The following is a 10,752-nucleotide window of genomic DNA, read 5'->3' on the forward strand; positions in this document are numbered from 1 at the left end:
CATGAACAATATTAATTTCGAAAATGGATCAGAAAGAATAATGGGCTCAATCATGGATATGAACGGTGAACTGATTTAGAATTATAGCCTTTGACAATTAAACATTAAATTTTGAGATTGGAATTTTGATCGAAAAAAAAAAATGAAAAACGTAAAGTACAAATCGAAATCATGGATGTTTTGGAATCCATTTGAGAATTTGAGATACCTTTTTGATGAATCGAGTTCCATTTTCAACAAACGAATCGAATTTAGAAGATCTTGGTTCTTTTGTTGGAACGAGAAAATCTCCAATTTGAACATTGTACAACCCATTATGCGAGATGTACAACTCGTTCTTCGTTTTCTTCAACGATCCAAGAACATCTTCAAAAGAACCACCAACACTTTTGGGTTTTGACTTCAAACTCAATGCAACACTTGGAGATTGTTGCTTTGGAACCCAAATTTGTTTCACGGATTTCAGCTTCACAGCATTTGACGATTTTTGTGAGTAAACCCGCTTGTTTTTCCGATTGATCTTCTTCTTCTTCTTTTTTTTCTTATCTTTTTGCATTGTGAAGACTTGATTTCATGAACAAACCTACTTTCCACAACTTCAATTTTTTGATTTTGAATCAAATCTTTTGGAGTTTGATACTTGTGAATTTCTTGGATCACCGACTTTCGATAAGGAATCATTCCTTCAAACGAATCACAAGAACACGAAATATCATCAGTTTGAACTCCAATCAAGTAAAAAACCCTTTTCATCATGAGAATCTACTTGAATCTTCTTATCATGAACTTCAAGAACATCAAGAACATCATATTGAACTCCATAGTCTTGAACTTCAACCAATTTAAGAGCACGAAGATCATTTGGGTCTTCAATAAGAGAAATATATTTCTTTTTAAACAAATCACTTTCTTCTCCATTCTTTTTATCACAACTACGTGTTGTTATGGACAAGGTAATTTCAGCCAACCATTCAATCTTACAAAGTGGTTGAAGTATCAAGCTTCCATGATCATCCTTCAATCCTCCATAAGAAACCATAATTCCCCATTTAATAAAATTGTTTAACACCAACCCATAATATTGATCTTTATTGACTTTGTATTTGATATCTGCAACGATCACAATCCAAGACTTATACGGCAAATTCACCATGATCACAAGAACTTGAAAATTTCTAGAGAGAGAAAGTGATTTGAATGGGTTTTCTAGAAAGAGAAAGCAAAACTCACTTGAATTCTAGTGAGGAAAATTGAATTTTGAATAGAATCAAAGATGAATTCGATTTCTAGAATCCAAAAACTCTCTAAATCATGAAGATCAAAGATAAAAAAGAATCACCAAATCTATATTGCCACCATGGATCAATTCTTGATGACAATCAAGAACACCTGGTCTGATACCAATTGTAGTGGTGTTGATTATGATGGCATGTGCGGAATAAGAAAAGATCTAGTGCATCATCATGTAAAGTCAAGAACACAAGGAGTAAATAAATCTGTGTAAGCTCATATTAGATCTATAAAGGATATACAAATGGGTTTGTACAAATTTCTCTCTCTAGTCTAACACTCCAAAATGATCATTCTAAATATGAGTGTCACTCACATCCTATTTATAGGAAAGACAACTCATTTACACATCAATAAGGGTAAGCCACATCCAAGCGTGACTTTGCACCCTAACACACACGTCTTGTCTCATGTGATTAACTGTCACGTAGGTAGGTTTTTTAACCTATGCATTTAATGCTGACCCGTTTTGGTTTTGGGTGTCATCATTGCACTCTTCGACTCGACCTGAAATAACTCACTTATAAAAGGATTTTGAATCCAACCTTTCCCTTTTTACGCTCTGTATCTATCTTCTTCCCTTGAAATTTCATTGTGCTCTATTCTTTGTGTTCTTCGTGCATTCAAAAATGGCGTTAAAAATCTCCAAAACCTCTACCAAGAAGAAATTGTCCAAAGGATCTGCTTTGTCATCCTCTACTGAACTAATCTTGAAAGATTTCATGCAACTCTTTTCACTTTACCCCATGGATTATAACGAATCTATTCGTGTCATGGTGGGATTCATCGCTCGTCATCCCATCGCCATTCCACTAACCAAAATCCCCAATCCTAATTTTCCTCTTTGTCTCCTTTTTACAGCCTTTGAATGAGTAAAAATTGACGACGATGTTCTTGAATTCATGATTACTAACGATCACATTGTTCTTGTTCGTAGGGAAACCTTTCTGCGTGGAATTCAGGTTTCTCCAAAGCCAGAGGGATTCAAAGTTGTTGAGCCTTCTATTGGTGAATTCCAAGACATTCATCCACAAATTGGTTGCAAGGGTGAATTCAAGGCAAAAGAATTCAAAAAGTCAGCTATTTCGTGCATCTGGATGATATTGAAAAGTCAGCTATTAGGAAAACATGGCGGAACTGGTATGATGAGAAAACATTGGCTACATGTGGTTTATAGTATATTTACCAGCTGATCAAACTTAGTAGATCTACCCTAAGCCCAGAACCAAACAAGGAACAGGAAATGAGGCGGAAACCACACATTCCACGGTCTATCGGATATTCTTCATACATAGCCTGGATGCATAAACTAAGGAATTATAGAATTTACAATGAATGTTCATTAGTTGAATGATAAACCGATTGTTTGTGAAGTACTGATGTTTGTCCTAGAAAATCCTATATTTTCCCTAAGTGTGAGTTATCGTCTTAACTGTTCCAAAACTGAAAAGTACAAGTATTTTCCATACTTAAGTTGATAAAGCATTGTTCTGTTTGAAAACCATGGCTATCACCAGTAATGTAAAGTAATTTTATTAAAACTGATGACTGTTTGTTAAGTATATTATTACGTGAACGAGTCGTTGATTTCCGTGTGAGTTCTTATAACCATGCTAATGAACGATAAACACTACGACGTACTTCGGACGTCGTAAACTGAAATGACATTTGTCACCCCAGGATGACTATAGCTAATAGTCAGGGTGCGGGATTTTCAGTCTCGTATAGATCTATACACAAACTTACGCTCTCCCTCCACGAGACTCTGGTTCCTAAGGAGTAGACTTCCCAGAAGTCGTGTCTCACAATGTAGTTCTCTCAACGAATTCACGAATAAAACAATGAAAACCCTTTTTTGATATTAACATGTATCCTTGTAAAAATAGTACCTTTGTTCATAGTTCATATTTAGTAAGTTCTGCGTTCAAATGTGTGTTAACAATAAGAAAATATAATAAGCTAAATTATATTTTTAAACGCCAATTTCTTGTGTTTTACTTGTATTCCCCCCCCCCCCCCCCTAAAACATTAAAAAGCTTGGAAAATATGGGGGTATGAACTCACAATTGTTTATGTGCACGTGCTTGACAGCAAGGCTGGAAGGATGACCCTCGAGTTGATGTATGCGGCAATTAATGGAATCCTAATAATCATTAAACACATATTTGCATTTAAATTAGCGAACCCATTAGTTAAAGTGTTAGAAAACACTTGCTTTTAGTTAAGGAATGTTACCGAGACTCGATCGAAGTGGTAAAAGTGGATTTTCAGCCAAGATTCCTATTGGGGCTGATTGCGGCCGTGAAAGGATTACGGCCGTGAACTGTTCTCGGCCGTGAACGGTTTTCTGCGTTTGAAGGGTTTACGGTCTTTGAATGGTTTAGGGCCTGTTCTTGGTGTTCTTTGTGAAATATGAAGATTTGAAGGGTTTACGGTCGTGAACTCAAGAATGAGGAGTGTTTGATTTGATGAAAGGTTGAATGTTTGATGCTCCAAAACAAGTTCCAAGGTGGATTGGGTGATAGATGAAGAGAAGACTTGAGTTTTCGGTTGATGGTTTTAGAGAGAGAAAGTAGGGTTTTCGGCCAGAAAAGTAAAAATGAGGGTGAAAACACATATATATAGGCTGGGTTCACGGTGGGTGGTGGGGTCCACCCAGCCGTGAGCGGTTTACGGCCGTGAAAACGTTTGCGGCCGTAAACACCAGGATGACGAGACTTGGCTGATTTCTGTAGAAAAACTTGATTCTTCGCACAATTTTAGTCACACTTTATATAAATTTAATTTATATAATCTAAGTTGTTCTCAACCCTTACGAGCTTGACAAAATTGACAAAATAAATAAAACTTGAAATTTTTATTTAACGGGATTTGACTTTCGTTGACTGAAAAAGGTTCGGGTTGTCACAACTTGTTCAACAACCACTGACTCATTGATCACAGGCGCTCATCCTCTAGCATTAGCTAGTTGCTGAACTAAGAGATCCCTAATGAGCCACTACAACTGACATGGACAGAATTCTTGGTACACTTTAAACGCAAATCCTGCTCAGCCCAAAACATGCTAGAGCTGGAGAACCAGTTTCTAACACTAAAAAAGGGCAACATGTCCATTGATGAGTATAACAATTCCTTCACAGACAAGATGGAGTTTTCTTTGCGCATCGTCCCTGACAAGCTAACAAAAATCAATAAGTATACGAAGGTACTACAATGGGAGTACATGTTGGATTAGGTGTCTAAGCCCATAAGTATAATTGGTATGTACTTGACCCGAAAATAGCATGGTCCATTTGGGTTACAACTCTCTGCAACAATTTGATAGGATGGATATTTGAAAAGAGGTTATTGTGATTTACTAATATATTTTACGTATACTATATTAATTGAGAAATCACATTATTTAATTAGTATTGGTCAAGAATTAATTTGGAATTAATTTAGTGATCAAAAGAGACTGATTAAAGTTACGAGGACTGATTAGGTAAATCAGTAATACTTATAGTTGGACCCATGATCCATGTTGACTAGGGTTGGACTAAGCCTATATGAGAGTCCATAAAGGTTTAGCCCAAAAGGCCTATGTAATGTGAAGAGTCATGGTGAATTAGGGTTTGCATGGATGAAACCCCAAGGCTATAAAAGAAACCCCCAACTCCCTAAAATCGGCCCCATGCACACTGAAGTAAAAGCTAGCCGATTTTGTGCTCCCTAACCTCTATCTCAAGTTCCTCCTTTTGTTCTTGGTTTTTCGTAAGACATTTGAGGCATCACACTTGAGGTGCTAAGCTCCTAAAGGCCAAAGTTCGACTATCTACATCAAAAGGTAATCTTCTAACTAGTTTTATGATTCATATATCAAATTTTGTATGCTAGTTTAGGCTTCATGCTTTGGAAACCAATATTGCATGTATAATTAGAGAAAACTTAGATCCAAAGCATTAGGGTTGTATGTGCACCACAGGAATGTTAGAGTACATAAAACCCATTAGTGGTATCAGAGCCTAGGGTGTTCTCTTTTGTATTGATGCAATTGTTTGATTTTCAAAGTTGGAAAAATGACATTTCTGGCCACTGCCTGATGAACTCGACGAGTCCCAAGAAGGACTCAACGATTTGGATGTATTTCCCCATGAACTCGACGAGTCCATTGCCTGGCTCGACGAGGTGGGACATTTATTGGCAGAATTTTCGAGTTTTTGGCCTGTTTTGGATTAGGATCATTACAACAAATTGTTTTGGTTCATAAAATTTGATTTTAATGATATGGTAATGATTATCCATATCCAATAACATAATGATTGCCAAATTTTAAGATAATTACTTGATTTTGTGAAAAACTAATTATTTATAAAAATTTGAAATTATATGAACTAGGTCAAATTGGTAAATGATAAATTATATGATAATTGAATTAGTTTAACACTTTGATCTAAATGGTTCTTGAAGAGTTTCATAAGTTGTCCTCAAGTTATGAAATATGAAAAGTTATCATTCATGGAAAATTAATTTTATAAGTTATAGAATTTCAAAGGTCTTGAAGAGTTGCATAACTTGTTCTCAAGTTATGGAACTTGGAAAGTCTCTTTTATGTAACATAAATTATAAAACTCAAGAGGTTTTGAAGAGTTTCAAAACTTTTCCTCAAGTTTTGGAATTTGAAAAGTCTCGTTTATGAAACATTAATTCCAAACCCTAGAATTTTAAAAGTTTAAAATTCAACCCTATACTATTATAATATTAAAGTTTAATACTTATATATATATATATATATATATATATATATATATATATATATATATATATATATATATATAAAGACAAGTCAGCCTTACTGTTAGTAGGCCTCATTCACGAAGCCGGTCTATAAGAGGGGGTATAAGGTTACTGCCTATAAAATGGTGGTTTAATGGGTGTCCACTCTCACCCACCGCTTCCTTGATTGGTGGAGGGTCGTTAGCCGAATGGGTAGGATAGGACAATAATCCTCATTAATAAGTGTAATGATATTATAAAGTAACTAAACTTTTATAAATTCCCAATCTTAGTTAATTTAGGAAAAATGTGAAAATGGTGCAATTCCATGAAATTACACTTTGCACCTTGCTCAGTCGTTAGTGGAGCGTGTGTGGTTAACCGACACCCTAATTTGGGACTAACAAGGGTGGAAAATGGTATATTGATGTTAATCATAGATCAATGGAGCGTGTGTGGTTAACCGGAACTTTGATGAGGTGATATGTAACATCAAGAGTACTAAGCACATTTGCATGGTTATTCACACCTTGTTTGTGATCCTCGCTATTCCAGTCACAAACTTGAAGGGCATAATTGAGATTTAAACATGCCATTGAAAAGTTCAACGAATCTCAAAAGAATCTAGGAATTTCAATTCATTTAAAACTTAATAATAAATTTTGTTTTAATGGTGGAAATTGGTAAATCGTCATTTACCTACCTTCAAATATTTTACAATTGGATTACGGTATCCCACTTCCGAATTGTAGAATATTGTGTTGGTGCCTTGCCTTAATATTTCATTTGGGTGTTATATTAAGGATCCTTATCTAATCTAAACTTTGTTTTTCTTTTCAGATTTCTACTTCAAACAATGCTTCCAACCCAATCTCTTCCGGCTCTTTCTCCCTCATGAACTTATGTGGGAGAGTCATCTTTGATGGATCGAACTTCAATGATTGGATTCGAAACATCCGCATGGATATTCGCTACGAGGATAAAAAATATGTCCTTGATAAAGAGATAAATGAGATTGATGAAAACACTGCTACTCCCAAACACATTGCTGAGTATAAGACCCATGAGAGGGACGCGGCAAAGGGGTCGTGCATTATGATTGCTACCACGACTGCTAAGCTTCAGAAGTCCTATGAGGACTTTTGGCCTTATTAAATGCACCAGGATTTGATGGAAAGGTACCATCGAAGTGCTCGGCAGGAAAGGTATGAAATCATTTCCTCCATGATTACATCCAAAATGAAGGATGGCGAGTTTATCATGGCCCACTTGCAAAAGATGCAAAGGTTTGTGGACCGCTTGCTAAAGTTGAATGTCAATTTTGATGAAGAATTGGCAATTGACATTATTCTACACTCTTTACGTCCTTGTTATGACCAGTTTCGTATGACTTATCATATGAAAAAGGAGGACGTCACTCCAAGCAAACTTCAAGGTCTTTTAAGAACTGCCGAAAGTAGTTTGAAAGGCAAATATGTTGTACCTACTCCTACCACTACCGCCCCTATCTTGGCAATTGGATAAGGGAAGGGAAAGAAGAGGAAAGGTTTCTCAAAGAGCCACAAGGGAAAGTCCCATGTTGGATCCTCTTCTAGTGGGTCCAAAGGTGGTTCTGCTACCCCCTCCTCAAATCCAAAGGAAGCAGAGTGCGTCCATTGTCATGAAAAAGGGCACTGGAAACGAAGCTGCCCCAAATACTTGCAGGATATAAAGGATGGGAAGATCAAGCCCACCTTCATAGGTATTTATACTATTCTGTCTAATAAGTCATCATATGCTAATTCTTGGGTCCTTGATACAAGATGTGGTTTTCACATTTGTTCTGATTTGCGGGGTCTAAAAAGAAGTAGGGATGTGGAGCACGGGAAGATGAACTTGATCATGGGGAATAGGAAAAAGTCACCTGTCACCAAGATTGGAGTTTATTCTTTATTGTATAGTAGTGGGTTAAATTTAGATTTGAATAATTGTTGCTACTCGTCAGATATGACAAGAAATATTATTTCTTTTCATGGTTTGTATAAAAAAGGTTTTACCTTTTCGTTTAATAATGAGATTGGTCCAACAAATGCTTATTATAATGGAATATTTTATTTTGAAGCATTGCCTTGTAATGATATATATGAAACTGTGATGGTTGTAGATAAATTAGGAAATAATGTGTTGCATATCAATTCGTCCAATGGTTTGGACAAAGCATGCTTATGCAATTTGTCGTCTTGGACATGGAAACAAGAAGCGCATAGCCCAAGTCCAAAATGATGGAGTTTTGGAGTCATTTGACTTAAAGTCAAATGATACATGTGAATCTTGTTTTCTTGGAAAGATGACCAAGTCACCCTTCACTAGTTCTTGTGCAAGGGGTGAGGGTTTGTTGGATCTCATACACATAGATGTGTGTGGACCTTTTAGATCCGCCACAAGGGATGCTAACCGCTTCTATGTGACTTTTACTGATGATTATAGCAGATATGGGTATATCTACTTAATCAAGAATAAGTCGGAAACCTTTGAAAAGTTCAAAGAGTTTAAACAAGATGTGGAGAATCAATTTGGCAGGAAGATAAAGATGCTCCTATATGATCGAGGTGGTGAGTATCTTAGTATCGAGTTCCATGACTATCTTAAGGAATGTGGAATTGTTTCACAATTAAAGCCACCTAGGACACCACCGCTTAATGGTGTAGCTGAGAGGCGCAATCAAACCTTGCTGGACATGGTTCGTTCCATGATGAGTCGAGCTTCGTTACCTATCTCGTTCTGGGGGTATGCCTTAGAGACTGTCGCCCATATCCTTAATCTAGTCCCACTTAAAAAGGTTTCCAAAACAGCTCACGAAATGTGGACAAGGAAGGTTCCCTCGTTAGCACATATCAAGGTTTGGGGTTGCGAGGCTTTCGTGTGACGAGAGACTCACGACAAGCTCGAACCTCGTAGTGAGCGATGTATTTTCATCGGTTACCCATAGAAATCCTTTGGATATCTCTTCTATAGACTAAGTGACAATGTTGTCTTCGTTGCAAGGAGAAGGGTTTTCCATGAAAGAGAACTCATATGACAAGAGGACAGTGGGAGGCAAATTGACCTTGAAGAGCTTCAAGAGTTAAGTGATGAAGGAACCTCAAACACTAGCGCTCAACCCGAGCAGGAAACTCCTGCTGAACCAATTGACGAGTCATTATCTCTAAGGAGTTCCAGTAGAGTTAGAATGGCACCTGAGTTTTATGGTTTCCATATTACTACTGAAGGTGACACATTTATCAGTGATAGTACACTGGTAAACTTGGATGAACCTAACAACTACAAGGAAGCTATGACAGGCCCCGAGTATGTGAAATGGAAGGAGGCTGTGGACAGCGAGATACAGTCGATGTATGAAAATCAAGTTTGGAACTTGGTTGATAATGTACCATGTCGTAAGATAATCGGGTGCAAATGGATCTGCAAGAAGAAGACCGAAATGGATGGGAAAGTACACACATATAAGGCACGATCGGTTGCGAAGGGCTTTACTTAAACTCCTGGAGTTGACTATGATGAGACCTTCTCACCAGTGGCTAAGATTAAGTCTATAAGGATTATGCTATCCATAGCTGCATTTCATGATTATGAAATATGGAAAATAGATGTCAAAATCGCTTTCCTTAATGGGAAGTTGGCTGAAGATGTTTACATGAATCAGCCAGAGGGTTTTGTCAATGCAAAGTACCCTAATAGAGTGTGTAGGCTTGAGAAATCCATTTATAGATTAAAGCAAGCATCTCGCAGATGGAATCTTTGTTTCGATGAGAAAGTCAAAGAGTTTGGTTTTTCGAGAAGCGAGGATGAGTCCTGTGTATATGTCGAAGCTAGTGGGAGTATAGTTATCTTTCTGGTGTGTATGTGGATGACATACTGCTCATAGGAAATGACATCCCAACCTTGCAGGAGGTTAAGTCATGGCTTGGGAAGTGTTTCTCTATGAAGGACCTTGGGGAAGCTGCTTTTATTCTAGGGATAAGGATATTGAGAAACAAGAGTAAAAGACTAATAGGACTAAGTCAAAGTACCTGTTACACCCCCAAACCAGAACGGCGGAAACGTTTGGGGGCGGAGGACGTCATGTACAGTATCACAACAATGCATAATAGTAAACAAGCAACAACATCATCCATTGCATTAATAATATAATTTTAATACAAGTGTGTTTTGTAGTTTATAAGACACCAAAAATTAATAATCAAAATAAAGACGAGTCTTGAAAGCTCCGTCTTCTCAAAACCTGGTCATCTGTACCTGTCTACTGGTGACCTGAGAATACAAGTTATTTTAAAAGCATAGATCAGCATTAAAGTTGGTGAGTTCATAAGTATTTTAGTGTCGTTGTTTGTATAAGTTTGAAGAATGTGCTTGTAAATGTTTGATGTAAAAGTTTGTAAGTATTTGATGTAAATGTTTGTGAACTTCCTAGAAAATCCTATATTTTCTACTAAAGCAGTCATCTACCAAGACCTAACTGTTCTTTATGTTTTTTCTTTTGTAAAAGTGAGTATTTTCCCAAAGTATGACTATCATTACCAAAATATAATTTTCATTACCATTTATGTGAGAAGATCACAATGTGAATGAAATGGGAAAAATAAAGATGTACTGTAGTTTTATCTAGGTAACTACCAATGTACTAACTACCTTAAACTTGTTAGTTTAATTAAGGTAAAATGTGATATG

Source organism: Lactuca virosa, chromosome 5, assembly GCF_052849685.1.
Source record: "Lactuca virosa cultivar CGN04683 chromosome 5, Lactuca_virosa_CGN04683_v6, whole genome shotgun sequence".
Classification (NCBI taxonomy): Eukaryota; Viridiplantae; Streptophyta; class Magnoliopsida; order Asterales; family Asteraceae; genus Lactuca; species Lactuca virosa.